The sequence below is a fragment of the Palaemon carinicauda genome, chromosome 43 (genome assembly GCF_036898095.1).
Source record: "Palaemon carinicauda isolate YSFRI2023 chromosome 43, ASM3689809v2, whole genome shotgun sequence".
Classification (NCBI taxonomy): domain Eukaryota; kingdom Metazoa; phylum Arthropoda; class Malacostraca; order Decapoda; family Palaemonidae; genus Palaemon; species Palaemon carinicauda.
This window is the reverse complement of record NC_090767.1, coordinates 10852614-10870882: the sequence shown is the minus strand read 5'-3', so window position 1 is coordinate 10870882 and position 18269 is coordinate 10852614. Positions and strand designations below refer to the sequence as shown.

Below are 18269 nucleotides of genomic sequence, written 5' to 3'. Positions count from 1 at the left end.
AAACAGGCGTATTGACAAACCATTTTTTTTTTTTTTACCATAATGAATCGACCATTAAAAGTACGGCCATCTGCAGACTTGATTTCCGTCCCGTTCGTCTATCTATGACGCTAGATAATGCCGGAACTTTTCTCGGACTCCTGTCGCGAGACCACCACTTTGTGCCCAATGTTACAATCTTGAAATATACATCAGCATGTGTAAAACGCATATACGGAACTGTTTACATAAAGTCTACTTATTCAATGTGTTTATGTACATACGAACAGTATATATATGCTTCCATGTCACTTATTTGCATGCAAACTTCTTCAAAGTTGTCGATGTTACCAGGAAGGTACGAAGCAATTGGTAGCCGTCTCAACGCAGGGCTACAAAGACTACCTTTGTTGGGTACAAAGATAGTACCTTGAGAATGCATCAAGGCTGACTAAAATGACTAGGTACCTTCAATTTGTTTCCTTGGAAAGTACATTCATAAGTGTACAGATTTTGAAGCATATACATACAGTACGCGTGTTTATATTACAATATTGAATTTTTTAAAAAATCTGGAATATGTGTATACATATATATATACATTTACAGTGTGGTAATCCCTTGCATATTATTAATTAAGAATAACAGATTTTTACTTTAATAGCTCCATTAACTTGAATGTTTAGCTAGCCTAGGGTACTCGCCCCTATCTCAACACCCCCCCACCCACCCGAGAGCTACCAGGATACCCAGGGATACTGCACAGTATATATATATATATATATATATATATATATATATATATATATATATATATATATATATATATATAGATACCTTGTCATGGAGAGTATTGGTATGTTATATAACGGCTTCACAGAGAGGGTCGAAACTAGACTAGAAAATGAGACAAAAAGCTGGGACTAGCACAATTGAGAAAAAGTAATTGAAAAAAAAAAAAAAAAGGTCTTAAACACTACGATTACAGTCCTATCAGAGTATATATATAACATTCTCTGCGCTTGTAAACAAGTGACACTAGACATTTTAAATGTTTTGAATCGTTACACACCACTGTACACAGCACACTCGCTCGGCATCATCATCGACGACAGTCCTCCTTGACTAGTATTACAGATTGGGAAGAACCATGTGGGTTAGTAGCTGCTGCTGCTGCAGTTCACAGAAAAAAAAAGAAGGGTTACGCTTCACCGAGAGGGAGTCGCAGAGCTCCGTACGTTTCTCGTTCGCACTACCGTACTTTGGTCTCCCAAGCACGACTACGGAGTTAAAGCTCTAGTTAAGAGGCACAGGAGTTAGTCTTCTGGAAGTCGAGGGCCACTCTCAGAGGCAGCGTCCCACCCGCACCCCTGCACGACGACAATTCTGAGATTCAATCGAGCGTAGGTAGGTCTCGCGTCCCCACCTCTGAGAAAGTGGCGTGTTTTGGTCCTTACACCACATATCACAAGGTGTGTTTTTTTTTTTTTTTCACAGTTGGAAGTCTCATTTTACATGACATGCTAGAGATGATATAATAAAAGTCCTTCACATGGTATGATAGTTTTCCCCATTGGTTTTCGTTAATTTAGTCAGCGGATGGGTCTTGCCCTGCTGTTTCTTCTGACGAAGGCTTGTGAGAAGGCGCCGCCTTCCCTGGAGAGGGCAGCCTCTCGATAGGGGATATAGGGCCAAAGGACATAGGCGTCTGTTTAACAGAATGAGCCGGGGATTGAGATTGCGCCCTAGTGAGATTTGGTTTAAAGTTATAATCTAGGCTTGACTTGCGCTGAGGCACCGGAGGCAAGAACCGGTCGGGTGTCGAGCTGTCGCTCTTCCCTCGGACGCCCCTCATTTGGATCTTGGGCGGCGGGGGAGCTCCTCCGCCCTGACCTTGCGGGTCTTCGAACTTCCCCACCAGACTCTTGACGCAAATTTCCTCCGACAATTCCCTTTCGAGATCCCTGGCATCCGCTTCCGTCCTGACCAAGATCTCGTCGAGTAAGTGACTGGAATATGTGGGGGAGATGGGCGAGGTGTTCAGCACTTCCAAACTGTGAGATCGTTTACGAATTCCCTTCATTCTGAACCTCTCCTCTTCGTTTTTCTGCTGTTCCAAAGCCAACATCAACTTCTTCACCTTTCCACCCTCGGCGTCAACGTCCGCCGCCGGCCCTTCAAACTTGGCCCGCTTCTCCGAGAAGCTGCGTCCAAGCGCACACCTGGCGTTTGTGTCGGTCTTGGGGGCGACGCCTGGACTGCAGCCGCAGTAGCTCTGCGAGTGCAGGCATGTTGGGGAGAGGACAACAGTTTTCTCGGGATTCTTCCTCTGCTCTGGTGAGACGGAACTCTCTTGTGACTTCCCTTCCAGGAGTTCCCTCTGTTGTTTCACAGTCCCCTGAACGAGGACCCCTACCTCCGAAAGGGGACTCCCCTTGCTGTACGTGCTCTCGCTCTCCGACAGTTCCGCCTCGGACGTCTGTTGAGTGCTGGAACCAGACTTGTGCTGCCATGTTGTGCAGGAGGATATGTTGGGCTGGGATCTCGTCAACACCGACGTATTTGTACTATCTGGAATGCAAACGGGTAAGGTTGGGTTGCTGCTGTGGTGGTCTCTGAATTTCTCTGGACTGTCAGCCCCCATCCCGTCGTCAGTCAGCTCCACGGGGGCCGCTCGTTCGATGGGGGGAGGGCTCTTGTACGGAGCTGGACCGTAGGCTTTGACGTTGGCCACGGTTTTTGCCTGAACGTTTTCGTCTGTCGAGACACTTTTGCTCAACTCCATTTCGGTTGCGTCCAACTTTACGTTTTCGGCATTGTCGTACTTTCCATCGGAAGACCTCGCCTTGTTCCTCCTAATCGTCCCAGGCAAAAACATTCCCATGTCTCTTTCGAAATACGTTCCGCTGATGTTACTTGGTAACGTCGATTCGTCAACGGATGTCAAAGGGACCGAAAGAACTATTTCTCAAGGGCACCGTCGTCCTGGTGTCGCAAGACCCCCAAGAGCTCTGCCTGGAAGGAAACTCTCTATCCTGCAAGACCACGGCGCTGTCGAACGATCCCCAAGAACTATTTTGAGATGGCGTTTCCTTGATTTCGCCAACCTGTGGATTAACGGCGCTCAATCTCTGCTGCTTCCGTTCTTCCCTGTCGAACACCTTGTCCAGTTTGACGGAAAATGGATCGTCCCTCTTCAAGCCATCCGATCCCGCCGATTCCTGACGCCCATAACTGGGTGACCTGATGACCTCAACTTTAGGAAACTGGCCGCTCAGAGACCCCGAAGAACTCTGTCTCGAAAGCGGCGAGTCCCCGTCTTTGGCGTTCTTCACATCACTCATCTTCACCTTCTCCTCCAAGTCTTGTTTTTGCCTTTTGACAATCCTGGTGGGGGTAACAACGATGACGGATTCCTTTGGCACAACTGGGCATTCTCCCACTTCCATGCTCTCGTCTACTTGCGCCCTCTCTTCCTGCCAGATCTGCGAGGGAATCAGAACAGCCTGATGCTTCTGAGCAGCCGGTTTGGTCTGCGAAATCACCGGCTCGCTACCCAGCAGCTCCGCGCTCGGACTGAGCTAGGTCTCGATGACTTTGTCGAGCTCCGCCGTGCTTGACAGATGGCCGAAATAATCGCTCGACGAGGTGGTGTTCTGTAGCTGTATGGTGGCTACATCTCCCGGAGATGACGATTCCGAGTGCTGGGCGGTGGATCCCTCCATGCTGAACTCCCTCAGGTCCCTCTGGTGCAGGGTGACGTGCGCTCTCCAGGACTGCACGTTCAGGGACTGCGAGCCGCCAGGATTCTCCAAAATCACCAGTGCCTGAAACAGATGAGCAATTGTTAATGGCCATGAAAACAAAATCAATCAATTCAAAGGGGGAAAAAATGCAAAAGAGAGGACTTGTAAAAGATAAGGTATTGTAAAAAAATGAAGACAGGGTTTGAGAAAAAAAATAAATCAAATTCAAAGAAAAAATGCAATAGAATAACTGAAATATATAAGGAATTGTTAACAATGAAGACGACATTGTTGTTTAAGAAATAAAAACAGACAGGCAAAATGTAACAATCAATAAATTCAAAGAAAGGAATGCAATTTTGCCCTAGGGTAGGCTTCATCTAATTCACATGCCTAAGATTTTCAACTGTAAAAGTAATAAAATAGTCGTGTTTCATATGAAATAAATATCAGGTTATTGCAAATCTCTAATTAAAAATAAAATCATATAATGGGCTATTTGAATGAACTCTGAAAATAGTTTTAATAAAGGTGACCCAAAAAAATTTTTATCGATTTCACCAAAAAAAATGTTTTTGTCTTATGAAGTTGATCAAAACAGTTATTTTTTTCATCAAGTTGAAAAATTTATCGTTTTCTTATCAAGTTTATGAAAAATTAATTTTCATTAAGCTCAACCCAAAGAAATTTTTCATCAAGTTGACACAATTTCTCATCAATTTGACCAAAAAATAATTTTTTTTATCAACTTCACCAAATATTTTTTTTAAAGTTGATTAAAAACAGCAGTTTTTTATTCTTTTTTTTTTTTAAAGTGACTAAAATATCCATAAAATGGAATTAGCAACACTTAACTACTCTACTGTACTATACATAAATAAGTATCTGGTTTTCATATATACTGACAGCTTTATTTCATGTTCAGTATGTGAATAGGAAAAGTATAGGCTACTTTCTAGGGAGAGAATTGAAGGACAATTTAGGACAAGGACAGTTCTTCAAAAAGTCTCGGAATCATTCCATTCTCTCACCTTCTCCTGTGGCATCTTTTGGGAAGAGCAACCCGGCCGTGTGGTCGTCCGGGGACCACGACTTGGGACGCCTGCCCTGGAAGTCGCAAAAACTGGGGACCCGCACAGAGAGTGTCGAAAGCCTGGTAGTCGTACTTGCTGAGCTCCTCCGTGCTTTTGTGCAGGTTCTCGCGGTTGACGCTGTCCACGCCGTCGTTGCTGTTCGGTGGGGGGCGACTGCGCAGGGCCAACCTGTTGGCCGCGGCGGTCGCCGACTTCAGGTTGGTCTCGGACTTGCTGCGCCAAAGGATGTTGTGACGCTGCCTGCTCGCGTCCAGGATTCCCTACGGAGGAGACGGTGAGGGTAAGCGTGGGCGTTCAAAGCCGAGATACAAAACTTCTATCTGCTTGTCACTCAAGATATAGTGACTTGTCAAGCCTTGAGATCCTTTTATATCCGATACATATTACAAGTAAAGTACAGTTTACCTTATGACGTACTAATCACAATAACCTTACGCAACAGAAGGTCCTTAACGTAAAAACTTGATAGTTTCTAAGAAACTGTTTGTATGTCAAATTCTGTTACATTTTGGCCTAACCCACATGCCTACAATATCCCGCTACAAACGTCAACGAGTAGTCCCGTTCCCTACGAAATAAATATAAGTTTATTGCAAATGTCATTTTGCTTAATGTATTAAATGATATAGTATTGTAATACTGTACCTGAATTTTTTTATTTCAGTTAGATTTGTGATTGGATTCGAAAGTTTGTAAGACAAGGACCTTCTGTACTTATAACCATCATAAGCACGAGACTATTTCCTTATCACTCGCAAATGCATTGAACTAAACCATTTTAAACAAAGTCATCATGACAAGTGTAAATCAAATTTCCTTGGCATCAGCTTTGAAGTGAGTAAATATTGATACTGAACTCTAATAAAAAAAAAAATAAAACATAACATTATTACTTAACCCTTTTACCCCCAGGGCTATTTGGAAATTTCCAACCCTTAACCCCCAGGGGTGTTTTTTTTTCAACCACATTTTGCAGTCTATTTTTTTTTTAAATTGCTCTAACAGCCTTAATTTTTGTCATAGAGAGGTCAGGTTGGTCTCATTCTTTTGGAAAATGCCTCAAGTTTCTCATAAAGTCATAAAAAATATGCAAAAACATGTAAATAACAGTGTTTTGCAAGAACGTACTGGTATGTCCTTTGGGGGCGAAAGGGTTAAGAATATCTTGATAACGTTAATCATTTGAAAAGTTAAGAAGCATACATTGATGGGCTGACAATATGATTTCACTGACCTCGTAAGTTTTAAGTTGATTGCAAAATGCCTGATTGGGTTTGATACAAGTTCTCTTCTTGACCAAGTTCAGCGCTTCTTCTAGGCTCATGTTGAAGGCCTTCATGGCGTAGGCGATGACCACTGAGGCCGAACGGCTAATGCCCATCTTGCAGTGGACGAGAACCTTGGATCCTCGGGTTCTGTTGGAAAAAGAGCATTCTATTAGTTACATTCTTGTCAAGTGGATTGAATTTATAGTGTAATAATAAGAAATCATTATTATGACTACGTTATAATGCTTAGATTTTAGCCACCCGTTGAGATACTCTGAGTGACCAGACAGTACTACAATGGATGCCGAATTTTTCCCACTGCTTACACATACACCGAATAGCATGCCTACTCCTTACGCATTCTTCTCCTTTTGCTCATACATCTGACAACATTGAGATAACCAAATAATTCTTCTTCACTCAAGGGGTTAAACACTACACTGTAATTGTTCAGTGGCTACTTTCCTCTTGGTAAAACAGACTCTTTAGCTTTGGTGGGTACTGCAATAGTCTCTCTTCCTCTGCCTTGGGTTAAAGTTTTCTACTCCTGCTTGAAGGTACACTCAGGTACACTATTCTATCTGTTTCCTTATTTCCTTACCTCACTAGGCTATTTTCCCAGTTAGAGCACTTTGGCTTATAAAATCCTCCATTACCAACTAGGGTTGCAGTTTAGCTAGTAATAATAATAAACGCATATTCATTTCCCACAAACCTTTCAATTTCTTTGACCTTTTTCCTCCCCATAGACTCTCATCAACTTGTCTAACTCTCTCGTAAGCACTCTGCCACCTTTCTTGCCTCACATACATCAAAGTGTGAATTTCATTGCCACACTTTCCAAAGTCAATGCACAGTTACTGCCAAAGGTGCATTTCAAGATTATTTACAAACGGTAGTTTTAAAGGTCACTCATGACTGGCCGAGGTAAGGGACACTGACAATGCCCGAGAGACTGACCAGCACTCAAACCCCATCGCCACCCAAGTCAGGACCATGATGGGCCCTTAGCTCACAAGGATGGTTAGGTTGCAGACACTACAAAAAACTATCGAGACAAGTGGGTCTTGAACTCCAAATCAGATGATCACCAGGCAGGGGCGGTTCCAATAAGCTACCGCAACACATTTCTACTCTAGAGGTACAGTACTTCTGATACTTGAGCTACTCACTTGACTTGTGCTATGTACTAGAAAGTACTGTCCCAGTGCTTCAAAAGTTCCGTCTTCTCATCATCGTAGACGCGGATGTTCAGGTAGTCGAACGTCCCCAGGTAGAAGTTGTCGATCTCTTTGGTGACGTTCAGTATGTAATCCAAGCTGTGGGGGGAGAGTAGAAAAAAACGTTAGAATATATATTCAATGATTTCTGATTCATCATACGACATTATTTCTGTTTTTATGACGGCTTTTCCATCAAGATGTCCTCATAGAGGTGCTGTGTATTCATCGGTGATGAATAAAGTAATATAACAAAATAGCAAAAAGAAGGTGCTCAACTTAAAAATATTTGGGGAGACAAACAAAAATTCAATCAAAATCATAAATCTCAGATATCGTATCAAAATGTCATATAGAAATATTGTAATAAAACAATATATCATTTAATACAGTAAGAGAATATACATTTGCCAATAACCTGGTATCTATTTCATAGGAAAGGGGGACCACTTATTGACTTTTGAAGCCATGGGTTAGCAATTCTTGCCTCTGCAAGTCACTATAAGTGGAAGAAATGACGTAATGTTGTTCAAGGTATTAACTATAGTTGCTGCAGTCAGAAAACATCCCATTAAAGTGACTCTAAGTTAGTATAGTTCGAAATTTGTAAGGCGATGCATTGCGTGGTAGGCAACATGATTGGGTGCGACATAATAGAAGGGTGGGGCTTATTTCGTCCGGAATCTTTGTGGTGACTATCGGCAACCCAAAACCAATGGAAGAGTTCAATCTTTTCTATTCTCTATAAATGGTGGGTCAGGGACTGGGTCAGTCATATGAAGAGAATAAGAAGTAGTTTTGGAAAGAAGTGAAGAGAGTAAGGAAGGCTGGCTTAAGAATTGAAGAGACAGTGAAAGATGGAAATGGAAGGTTGTTAAAAGGAGAGGAGGCAAGGAAAAGGTGGGCCGAATATTTTGAAAGTTTGCTGAATGTTGAGGATAATAGGGAGGCAGATATAATTGCTGTTCCAGGTGTTGAGGTGCCAGTGATGGGAGATGAGAATGAGAGAGAGATTACAATAGAGGAAGTGAGGAGAGCACTAGATGAAACGAGAGTAGGAAAAGCATCTGGTATGGATGGTGTGAAAGCTGAGATGTTGAAGGAAGGGGGTGTGACTGTACTTGAATGGTTGGTGAGATTGTTTAACGTGTGTTTTGTGTTGTCAATGGTACCAGTAGATTGGGTCTGTGCATGTATTGTACCACTATATAAGGGTAAGGGAGATGTGCATGAGTGTTGTAATTCAAGAGGTATTAGTTTGTCGAGTGTAGTTGGAAAAGTGTATGGTAGAGTACTAATTAATAGGATTAAGGATAAAACAGAGAATGCAATCTTGGAAGTACAGGGTGGTTTTAGAAGAGGTAGGGGTTGTATGAATCAGATTTTTACAGTTAGGCAGATATGCGAGGAATATTTAGCAAAAGGTAAGGAGGTGTATGTTGCGTTTATGGATCTGGAGAAAGCATATGATAGAGTTGATAGGGAAGCAATGTGGAATGTGATAAGGTTATATGGAGTTGGTGGAAGGTTGTTGCAAGCAGTGAAAAGTTTCTACAAGGGTAGTAAAGCATGTGTTAGAATAGGAAATGAAGTGAGCGATTGGTTTCCGGTGAGAGTGGGGCTGAGACAGGGATGTGTGATGTCGCCGTGGTTGTTTAACTTGTATGTTGATGGAGTGGTGAGAGAGGTGAATGCTCGAGTGCTTGGACGAGGATTAAAACTGGTAGGCGAGAATGATCATGAATGGGAGGTAAATCAGTTGTTGTTTGCGGATGATACTGTACTGGTAGCAGACACAGAAGAGAAGCTTGACCGACTAGTTACAGAATTTGGAAGGGTGTGTGAGAGAAGGAAGTTGAGAGTTAATGTGGGTAAGAGTAAGGTTATGAGATGTACGAGAAGGGAAGGTGGTGCAAGGTTGAATGTCATGTTGAATGGAGAGTTACTTGAGGAGGTGGATCAGTTTAAGTACTTGGGGTCTGTTGTTGCAGCAAATGGTGGAGTGGAAGCAGATGTACGTCAGAGAGTCAATGAAGGTTGCAAAGTGTTGGGGACAGTTAAGGGAGTAGTAAAAAATAGAGGGTTGGGCATGAATGTAAAGAGTTCTATATGAGAAAGTGATTGTACCAACTGTGATGTATGGATCGGAGTTGTGGGGAATGAAAGTGATGGAGAGACAGAAATTGAATGTGATTGAGATGAAGTGTCTGAGGAGTATGGCTGGTGTATCTCGAGTAGATAGGGTTAGGAACGAAGTGGTGAGGGTGAGAACGGGTGTAAGAAATGAGTTAGCGGCTAGAGTGGATATGAATGTGTTGAGGTGGTTTGGCCATGTTGAGAGAATTGAAAGTGGCTGTCTGCTAAAGAAGGTGATGAATGCAAGAGTTGATGGGAGAAGTACAAGAGGAAGGCCAAGGTTTGGGTGGATGGATGGTGTGAAGAAAGCTCTGGGTGATAGGAGGATAGATGTGAGAGAGGCAAGAGAGCGTGCTAGAAATAGGAATGAATGGCGAGCGATTGTGACGCAGTTCCGGTAGGCCGTGCTGCTTCCTCCGGTGCCTTAGATGACCGCGGAGGTAGCAGCAGTAGGGGACTCAGCAGTATGAAGCTTCATCTGTGGTGGAAAATGTGGGAGGTTGGGCTGTGGGACCCTAACAGTACCAGCTGAACTCGGCTGAGTCCCTGGTTAGGCTGAAGGAACGTAGAGAGTAGAGGTCCCCTTTTTTGTTTTGTTTCTTGTTGATGTTGGCTACCCCCCAAAATTGGGGGAAGTGCCTTGGTATATGGATGGATAAATGGAAAATAATACAATATTGTTTATGCTATAAGCTAAAGTAGAGGATATCCTGACAACATGTAAGTAAAAGAAATGGACGTAGGCGAGACATATAATAGGAAAGATAGATAATACATGGACAAGAAGAATAACAGACAAGAAGAATAACACAATGAGTCCCTGTTGATTACAAAAGCAGCAGCCTAAGAAAGAGAAGACGATGGATTGACGAGCTATAGAAGTTTGCGGACATAGACTGGCACGGGAAGGCTATAAACGTATGGGAGTGGAAGGACATGTCTCATGACTTTGTCCTGCAGTGGACAAGTTATTGATGATGATGATGACAAGCTAGTTAAGCTTGCCCACTCACCCGTTCTTCTGCAGTTCCTCCAGGTTGGAGGCGTTCCACTCGGACCCCAGGTAGACGTGGGGAAAGTTGCTTAATTCTTTTGCACAATGGGGCTGGCTTGTGACATTCTACTCTTCCTAACCACTTTTCAAACAAGCCATTATTATTACTAGCTAAGCAATAACCCTAGTTGGAAAAGCAGGGTGCTATAAGCCCAAGGGCTCCAATACGGAAAAATAACCCACTGAGAAAAGGAAATAAGGAAATGAATAAACTACATGAGAAGTAATGAATGATGGATATAAATCATCACGAGATTGGTAACAATAACAATGTTTAAAAGGATTTGTCATTGATAAAGTAGCTAGACTAAAGTTAGCCCGTTCAACATGAAAGCATTCGCTACTGCAAGTTTGAACTTCTGAAATTCCCTCTTTTCAATATTAATCTTACCCGATGATCATGTAGCTGTCAACTCCGTTGCCCGACAGAAATCTACGGTCGGGATACGCCAGCGATCGCTATACAGGTGGGGGTGTACTCACCAGCCCCATCTGTGGTCAGGTACTCCAGTACTTCTTGTAAACAAGACCTCAATTTTTCCTCTGTCGTGCTACCGGCAAGACCTACATGGATACGCTGTTGATTTTGGAGTCTTTTGTTCACGATTTGGTGAAGTATTTGCTCTGAAATTTAGCCTTCGCTGTACAGGAAGCTTTAGCCTTAGCTTAGCAAGCTTTTGGTATTAATTTGATTCTTTGGTTAACGATCTTTGCTTTACTTTGGAATTCCCCCTTTGACTACTTCTAAAATTCAAGATGTCTGACCATTCCCAAGTTCCTAAATACAGGCGATGTAGTGTTAGGACTTGTAATAGGCGTCTTCCGAAGGCCTCTGTTGATCCTCACACCGTATGTTCCAATTGTAGGGGAAAATCCTGTCAATTGGAAGATCGATGTGGGGAATGTGCTGGGCTTTCGGAATTCGATTTTAATGAATTCCTCAGATATACTCGTAGGTTAGAGAAGGAGAGAGATAGGAGGAGTTCTTCTCGCTCTTTGGATATTTCCTCTCCCCATGCCCCTCAACCTTTTCCTTCCCCTGTGGTGGTGACCCCCGAACCTGCTACGAGTGCTCAGCCTGCAATGGCTGATATGTTGCGTGCCATTCAGGCTCTCGGTGATAAGGTGGAGTCGTTGGTTAGTGACCGCAATCAGCTCTTGGCAGATGTCAGAGAGCTGAAAGCGAAGAGTGCAGTGGGAAGTGTTAGTGCTAGTGCTGTGCATAGTGTCAGTGTCAGTGTTGCGCATGAGGATACATCTGTGCGTGCCAGTCGTCCTCCCAGTCCGGGACCTCTTGCAAGCTCCCAAGCCCAGGGGAGAAGCAATGTCGAAGGACCAAAGGGTTCGGCAGGCCTTGATCGGCGCACAGATGTATCCTCAGTGGTTGCGGACGTATCTGCTAAGGATCGTCCCTTCCACTCCCAGACGAATGAGCCCTTACATTCCTCGTCTGTGGAAGAGGTTTCCAGGAGGAAACGGTGGACAAGGGTCTCACGACCGCTCAAACGTAAGGTCCCTTCCGAGCTAGTCCAACGGCCCAGGTGTAGCCACTGGGTCAGTTCGGACTCGCCGCAGTCATCTGATGACTGCACACCTCCCAAGAGAGGTAGAGTGGTCCCTCAACAGGCCTCTGCTCCAACCACAGTAGACCCTAAGTGGTCCATGCTGCAGACTATGCAGTCTCAGCTTGCGGCTTTTATGCAGGAGTATAAGGCAGAGAAGGTTAACACCCCTCCTCCTGTGAGAGCTCCTCCACCGTTGCGCAGTCCTCACTGCCAGACGCATGTTCGTGCTGCACCTTCTGCTTACATGCGTGAGCTGCCGCATCGGGAGTTGCCGGGTTCCAGCACTATGCGGCATTCTCCTCAGCCCATGCAGCATGCTCTGCAGACCTTACAGCATGCTCCGCATACCATGCAGCATGAGCCGCATTCCATGCAGCATGAGCCTCATTCCATGCAGCATGAGCCTCATCCCATGCAGCATGAGCCGCATGCCATGCAGCATGAGCCGCATACCATGCAGCATGAGTCGCATCCCATGCAGCATGAGCCGCATGCCATGCAGCATGAGCCGCATGCCTTACAGCATGCTCTGCATACCACACCGCATGCTCCTCAGCCCTCCGCAGACCCTCCCTCACACCGGCCCTCTGCTTTTGTTGTTGCCAGCTCACAGTCTGTCCAGCAGAGGCATGATGATGGATCCGCAGGTACGCATGCACCCGTTCTGCAGGATTCAGCCGTTCAGCTTGCTGCTCTGCCTTTGCCTCTTACAACTCAACTGTCGGGTGAGGAGGTTTCTGAGGATGAAGCTGCTCATCTAGATGATCCTCATTCTGATGTTGAAGGACACAAGTCTTCGCCACCCTCCTTAGACTTCCGCAAAGTCCTTGCTTTGTTCAGAGAGTTGTACCCTGAACACTTTGTGTCTGCAACCCCTCGTTCTCCTCCCTCCGAGTTTGCTCTGGGCATGCAGTCTACTGCGCCTGCCTTCACCAAGCTTGTTCTCGCCAGATCATCAAGGAGAGCTTTGAGGGTTATGGGGGATTGGTTGCAGTCCAAGAAGCAACTGGGAAGGACCTCTTTTGTGTTTCCTCCTCCCAAGCTGGCTTCTAAGTCGGGCGTCTGGTATGCCACGGGAGAGGAACCTGGCTTGGGGGTTCCTGCCTCTGCCCAGGCCGACTTCTCAAGTCTGGTTGACTCTCCCCGCAGGTTGGCTATGAGACGTTCGAAGATCTGCTGGTCCTCTTCAGATCTTGATCACATGTTAAAGGGAGTCTTTCGTGCCTTCGAGATATTCAACTTCCTCGATTGGTGTCTGGGAGCCTTAAGCAGGAAGACTGCCCCTTCTGACAAGGACTCAGCCATGCTGATCATGTCCAGCATGGACAAGGCAATACGGGATGGGTCTGGCGAGCTTGCGGCTTCTTATGTATCAGGGGTCCTCAAGAAAAGAGAACATCTGTGCTCCTTCTTATCTGCTGGTATCACCCCTTGCCAGAAGGTCAGAGTTGCTGTTTGCTCCTCTTTCCAAGTGTCTGTTTCCGGAGGAGTTAATTAAGGGGATGGCTGCCTCTCTTCTCCAGAAGGATACGCATGACCTCATGGCTTCTTCTGCACGTAAGGCTAAGACCTTACCTTCCGTGACTAAACCTTACCGCCCCCTAGCAGTTGATACACCTGCTTCCAGGTTCATCCCGCCCTTTCGTGGCAGAACCTCCAGCAGAGGAGGTACCCGTGCAGACAGTCACCGTGGCAAGTCCAAGAAGGGTTCCAAGTCCACAAGAGGCAAGTTTTGACTGCCTTCCTCTCCAGACAGCTGTAGGAGCCAGACTCAAGACCTTCTGGCAAGCTTGGGAGAGCAGAGGTGCAGACGCTCAGTCTGTGAAGTGGCTGAGGGAGGGATACAGAATTCCGTTCTGCCGCAATCCCCCTCTAGCTACATCTCCCATCAACCTCTCTCCCAACTACAAGGAGAAGGACAAGAGGCTAGCGTTGCAACAAGAGGTGTCGCTCTTGCTACAAAAGGAGGCAGTGGTCATAGTCCGGGACCATCAATCCCCGGGCTTTTACAACCGTCTCTTCCTGGTAGCCAAGAAGACAGGAGGTTGGAGACCGGTGCTGGACGTCAGTGCGCTCAATGCTTATGTCACCAAGCAGACGTTCACGATGGAGACGACGAAGTCGGTCCTAGCAGCGGTCAGGCAGGAGGACTGGATGGTCTCGTTAGACCTGAAAGACGCATACTTTCACGTCCCCATCCATCCAGACTCCCAACCTTTCCTGAGATTCGTCTATGGAAAGGTTGTGTACCAGTTCCAAGCCCTGTGCTTTGGCCTAAGCACGGCACCTCTTGTGTTTACGCGACTGATGAGGAATATTGCGAAATTCCTTCACTTGGCAGACATCAGAGCCTCCCTCTATTTAGACAACTGGCTTTTAAGAGCTCCCACAAGTCGTCGCTGTCTGGAGAATCTCAGATGGACTATGGATCTGACCAAGGAACTGGGCCTCCTGGTCAATTTAGAGAAGTCCCAGCTCGTCCCATCCCAGACCATTGTTTACCTGGGTATGGAGATTCAGAGTCGAGCTTTTCGGGCTTTTCCGTCGGCCCCAAGGATCAACCAAGCCCTGGAGTGCATCCTGAGCATGCTGAGAAGGAACCGATGCTCAGTAAGGCAGTGGATGAGTCTAACAGGGACACTTTCATCGCTGGCCCTGTTCATCGAGTTAGGGAGACTCCACCTCCGCCCCCTTCAGTATCATCTGGCTGCTCACTGGATCAAGGACATAACGCTAGAGACAGTCTCAATTCCTGTTTCCGAAGAGATGAGGTCTACTCTAACGTGGTGGAAGAACAGCATTCTTCTCAAGGAAGGTCTTTCGTTAGCTGTTCAGACCCCCGACCACCGTCTCTTCTCGGACGCATCAGACTCGGGCTGGGATGCGACATTGGACGGACAGGAATGCTCGGGAACATGGAATCAGGAGCAAAGGACACTTCACATCAATTGCAAGGAGTTGTTGGCGGTTCATCTGGCCTTAATGAACTTCAAGTCCCTCCAGCTAAACAAGGTGGTGGAGGTGAACTCCGACAACACCACAGCCTTGGCTTACATCTCCAAGCAGGGGGGGACTCATTCGAGGAAGTTGTTCGAGATCGCAAGGGACCTCCTCATTTGGTCAAAAGATCGAAGGCTCACGCTGGTAACGAGGTTCATTCAGGGCGATATGAATGTCATGGCAGATCGCCTCAGCCGGAAGGGTCAGGTCATCCCCACAGAGTGGACCCTTCACAAGAATGTTTGCAGCAGACTTTGGTCCCTGTGGGGTCAGCCAACCATAGATCTGTTCGCTACCTCGATGACCAAGAGGCTCCCATTGTATTGTTCTCCGATTCCAGACCCGGCAGCAGTTCACGTGGATGCCTTTCTGCTGGATTGGTCCAATCTCGACCTGTATGCATTCCCGCCGTTCAAGATTGTCAACAGGGTACTTCAGAAATTCGCCTCTCACAAAGGGACACGGCTGACGTTGGTTGCTCCCCTCTGGCCCGCGAGAGAATGGTTCACAGAGGTACTGCAATGGCTGGTCGACGTTCCCAGGACTCTCCCTCTAAGAGTGGACCTTCTGCGTCAACCTCACGTAAAGAAGGTACACCCAAGCCTCCACGCTCTTCGTCTGACTGCCTTCAGACTATCGAAAGACTCTCAAGAGCTAGAGGCTTTTCGAAGGAGGCAGCCAGAGCGATTGCTAGAGCTAGGAGGACATCCACTCTCAGAGTCTATCAATCTAAATGGGAAGTCTTCCGAAGCTGGTGCAAGGCCAATGCAGTTTCCTCAACCAGTACCACTGTAACCCAGATTGCTGACTTCCTGTTACATCTAAGGAACGTTAGATCCCTATCAGCTCCTACGATCAAGGGTTACAGAAGTATGTTGGCAGCGGTTTTCCGCCACAGAGGCTTGGATCTTTCCTCCAACAAAGATCTGCAGGACATCCTTAGGTCTTTTGAGACCTCTAAGGAACGTCGGTTGTCCACTCCAGGCTGGAATCTAGACGTGGTCCTAAGGTTCCTGATGTCATCTAGATTTGAACCGCTCCAATCAGCCTCTTTCAAGGACCTCACATTAAAAACTCTTTTCCTCGTATGCCTAGCAACAGCTAAGAGAGTAAGTGAGATCCACGCCTTCAGCAGGAACATAGGTTTCACATCAGAAACGGCTACATGTTCCTTGCAGCTCGGTTTTTTGGCTAAAAACGAGCTTCCTTCACGTCCTTGGCCTAAATCGTTCGAGATCCCTAGCCTATCCAACTTGGTGGGTAACGAGCTGGAGAGAGTACTTTGCCCAGTCAGAGCTCTTAGGTACTATCTGAAAAGGTCAAAACCCTTACGAGGACAATCAGAAGCCTTATGGTGTGCTGTTAAGAAGCCTTCGCTACCAATGTCTAAGAACGCAGTTTCTTACTACATCAGGCTTTTGATTAGAGAAGCTCATTCTCATATGAAGGAAGAAGACCTTGCTTTACTGAAGGTAAGGACACATGAAGTGAGAGCTGTGGCTACTTCAGTGGCCTTCAAACAGAACCGTTCTCTGCAGAGTGTTATGGATGCAACCTATTGGAGAAGCAAGTCAGTGTTCGCATCATTCTATCTCAAAGATGTCCAGTCTCTTTACGAGAACTGCTACACCCTGGGACCATTCGTAGCAGCGAGTGCAGTAGTAGGTGAGGGCTCAGCCACTACATTCCCATAATCCCATAACCCTTTTAACCTTTCTCTTGATTGCTTTTATTGTTGTTTTTGGGTTGTACGGTCGGCTAAGAAGCCTTCCGCATCCTGGTTGATTTGGCGGGTGGTCAATTCTTTCTTGAGAAGCGCCTAGGTTAGAGGTTGTGATGAGGTCCTTTAGTATGGGTTGCAGCCCTTTATACTTCAGCACCTAAGAGTCGTTCAGCATCCTAAGAGGACCGCTACGCTCAGTAAGGAAGACGTACTTATTAAAGGCAGAGTAATGGTTCAAGTCGACTTCCTTACCAGGTACTTATTTATTTTATATTGTTATTTTGAATAACTAATAAAAATGAAATACGGGATACTTAGCTTCTTTGTTAACATGTATACTGGTCTCCACCCACCACCCTGGGTGTGAATCAGCTACATGATCATCGGGTAAGATTAATATTGAAAAATGTTATTTTCATTAGTAAAATAAATTTTTGAATATACTTACCCGATGATCATGATTTAAAGGACCCGCCCTTCCTCCCCATAGAGAACCAGTGGACCGAGGAGAAAATTGAGGTCTTGTTGACAAGTACTGGAGTACCTGACCACAGATGGCGCTGGTGAGTACACCCCCACCTGTATAGCGATCGCTGGCGTATCCCGACCGTAGATTTCTGTCGGGCAACGGAGTTGACAGCTACATGATCATCGGGTAAGTATATTCAAAAAATTATTTTACTAATGAAAATAACATATTTCAACTCCTTCATTAGCAACACCTTTCCACAATCTGGTCACAACTGCAGTAGTGTACGGCACTACTCAGTACCATGGTCTTCTTCCACTGTCTCTTGGGTAAGAGTTCTCTTGCTTGAGGGTACACTCAGGCACACTATTCTATCTTATTTCTCTTCTTGTTTAAACTTTTATAGTTTATATAATTAAGATCTATTTTGATGTTGGTATTGTTTTTTAAAATATTTTAATCTAATTGTCCATTACTTCTCTTGTAGTTTGTTTATTCCCTTTCCTCAATGGGCTATTTATCCCTGTTGGAGCTCTTGGGTTTATAGCATCCCGCTTTTCCAACTAGAGTTGTAGCTTAGCTTGTAATAGTAATAATAATAATAATAATAATAATAATAATTATAATAGTTGGAACGAGAAGACCATTAAGAAGACCCTGGTGGTGTTTTCAACAAGGAGCAATTATAATCTCCAGCAAGTTTCCCTCAGTGATGAGGACCACAAAATCATAAAGTCGTTCTTTTCGAGGTGTACGAAGGACTCTAAAAGCTGTAGACTACAATATAAGGAAATTGAAGACTGCATTAGTAAACATTTTAAGACAAAAACAAAACAAAAAAGTTGCAAAAAACATTTGCAATGACGAAAATGTTTACCTGGATAGAAATGCGAATTATCCTTGAAGACCATCACGCCTGTGTTGTGCTCCAGTTCTGTGTACTGAAAAAAAGGTAATAAAACAATTAGTGATGATAACTCTATACAAAATAACGTATACTGTACAGCGCATAAAT

General features: G+C 45.2%; 1 pseudogene; it reads right to left on the bottom strand.

The window, feature by feature from the left end:
* Positions 1-803: 803 nt before the first annotated feature.
* LOC137633715 (uncharacterized) overlaps positions 804-18269 on the bottom strand; it is a 196510-nt pseudogene continuing 179044 nt past the window's right edge.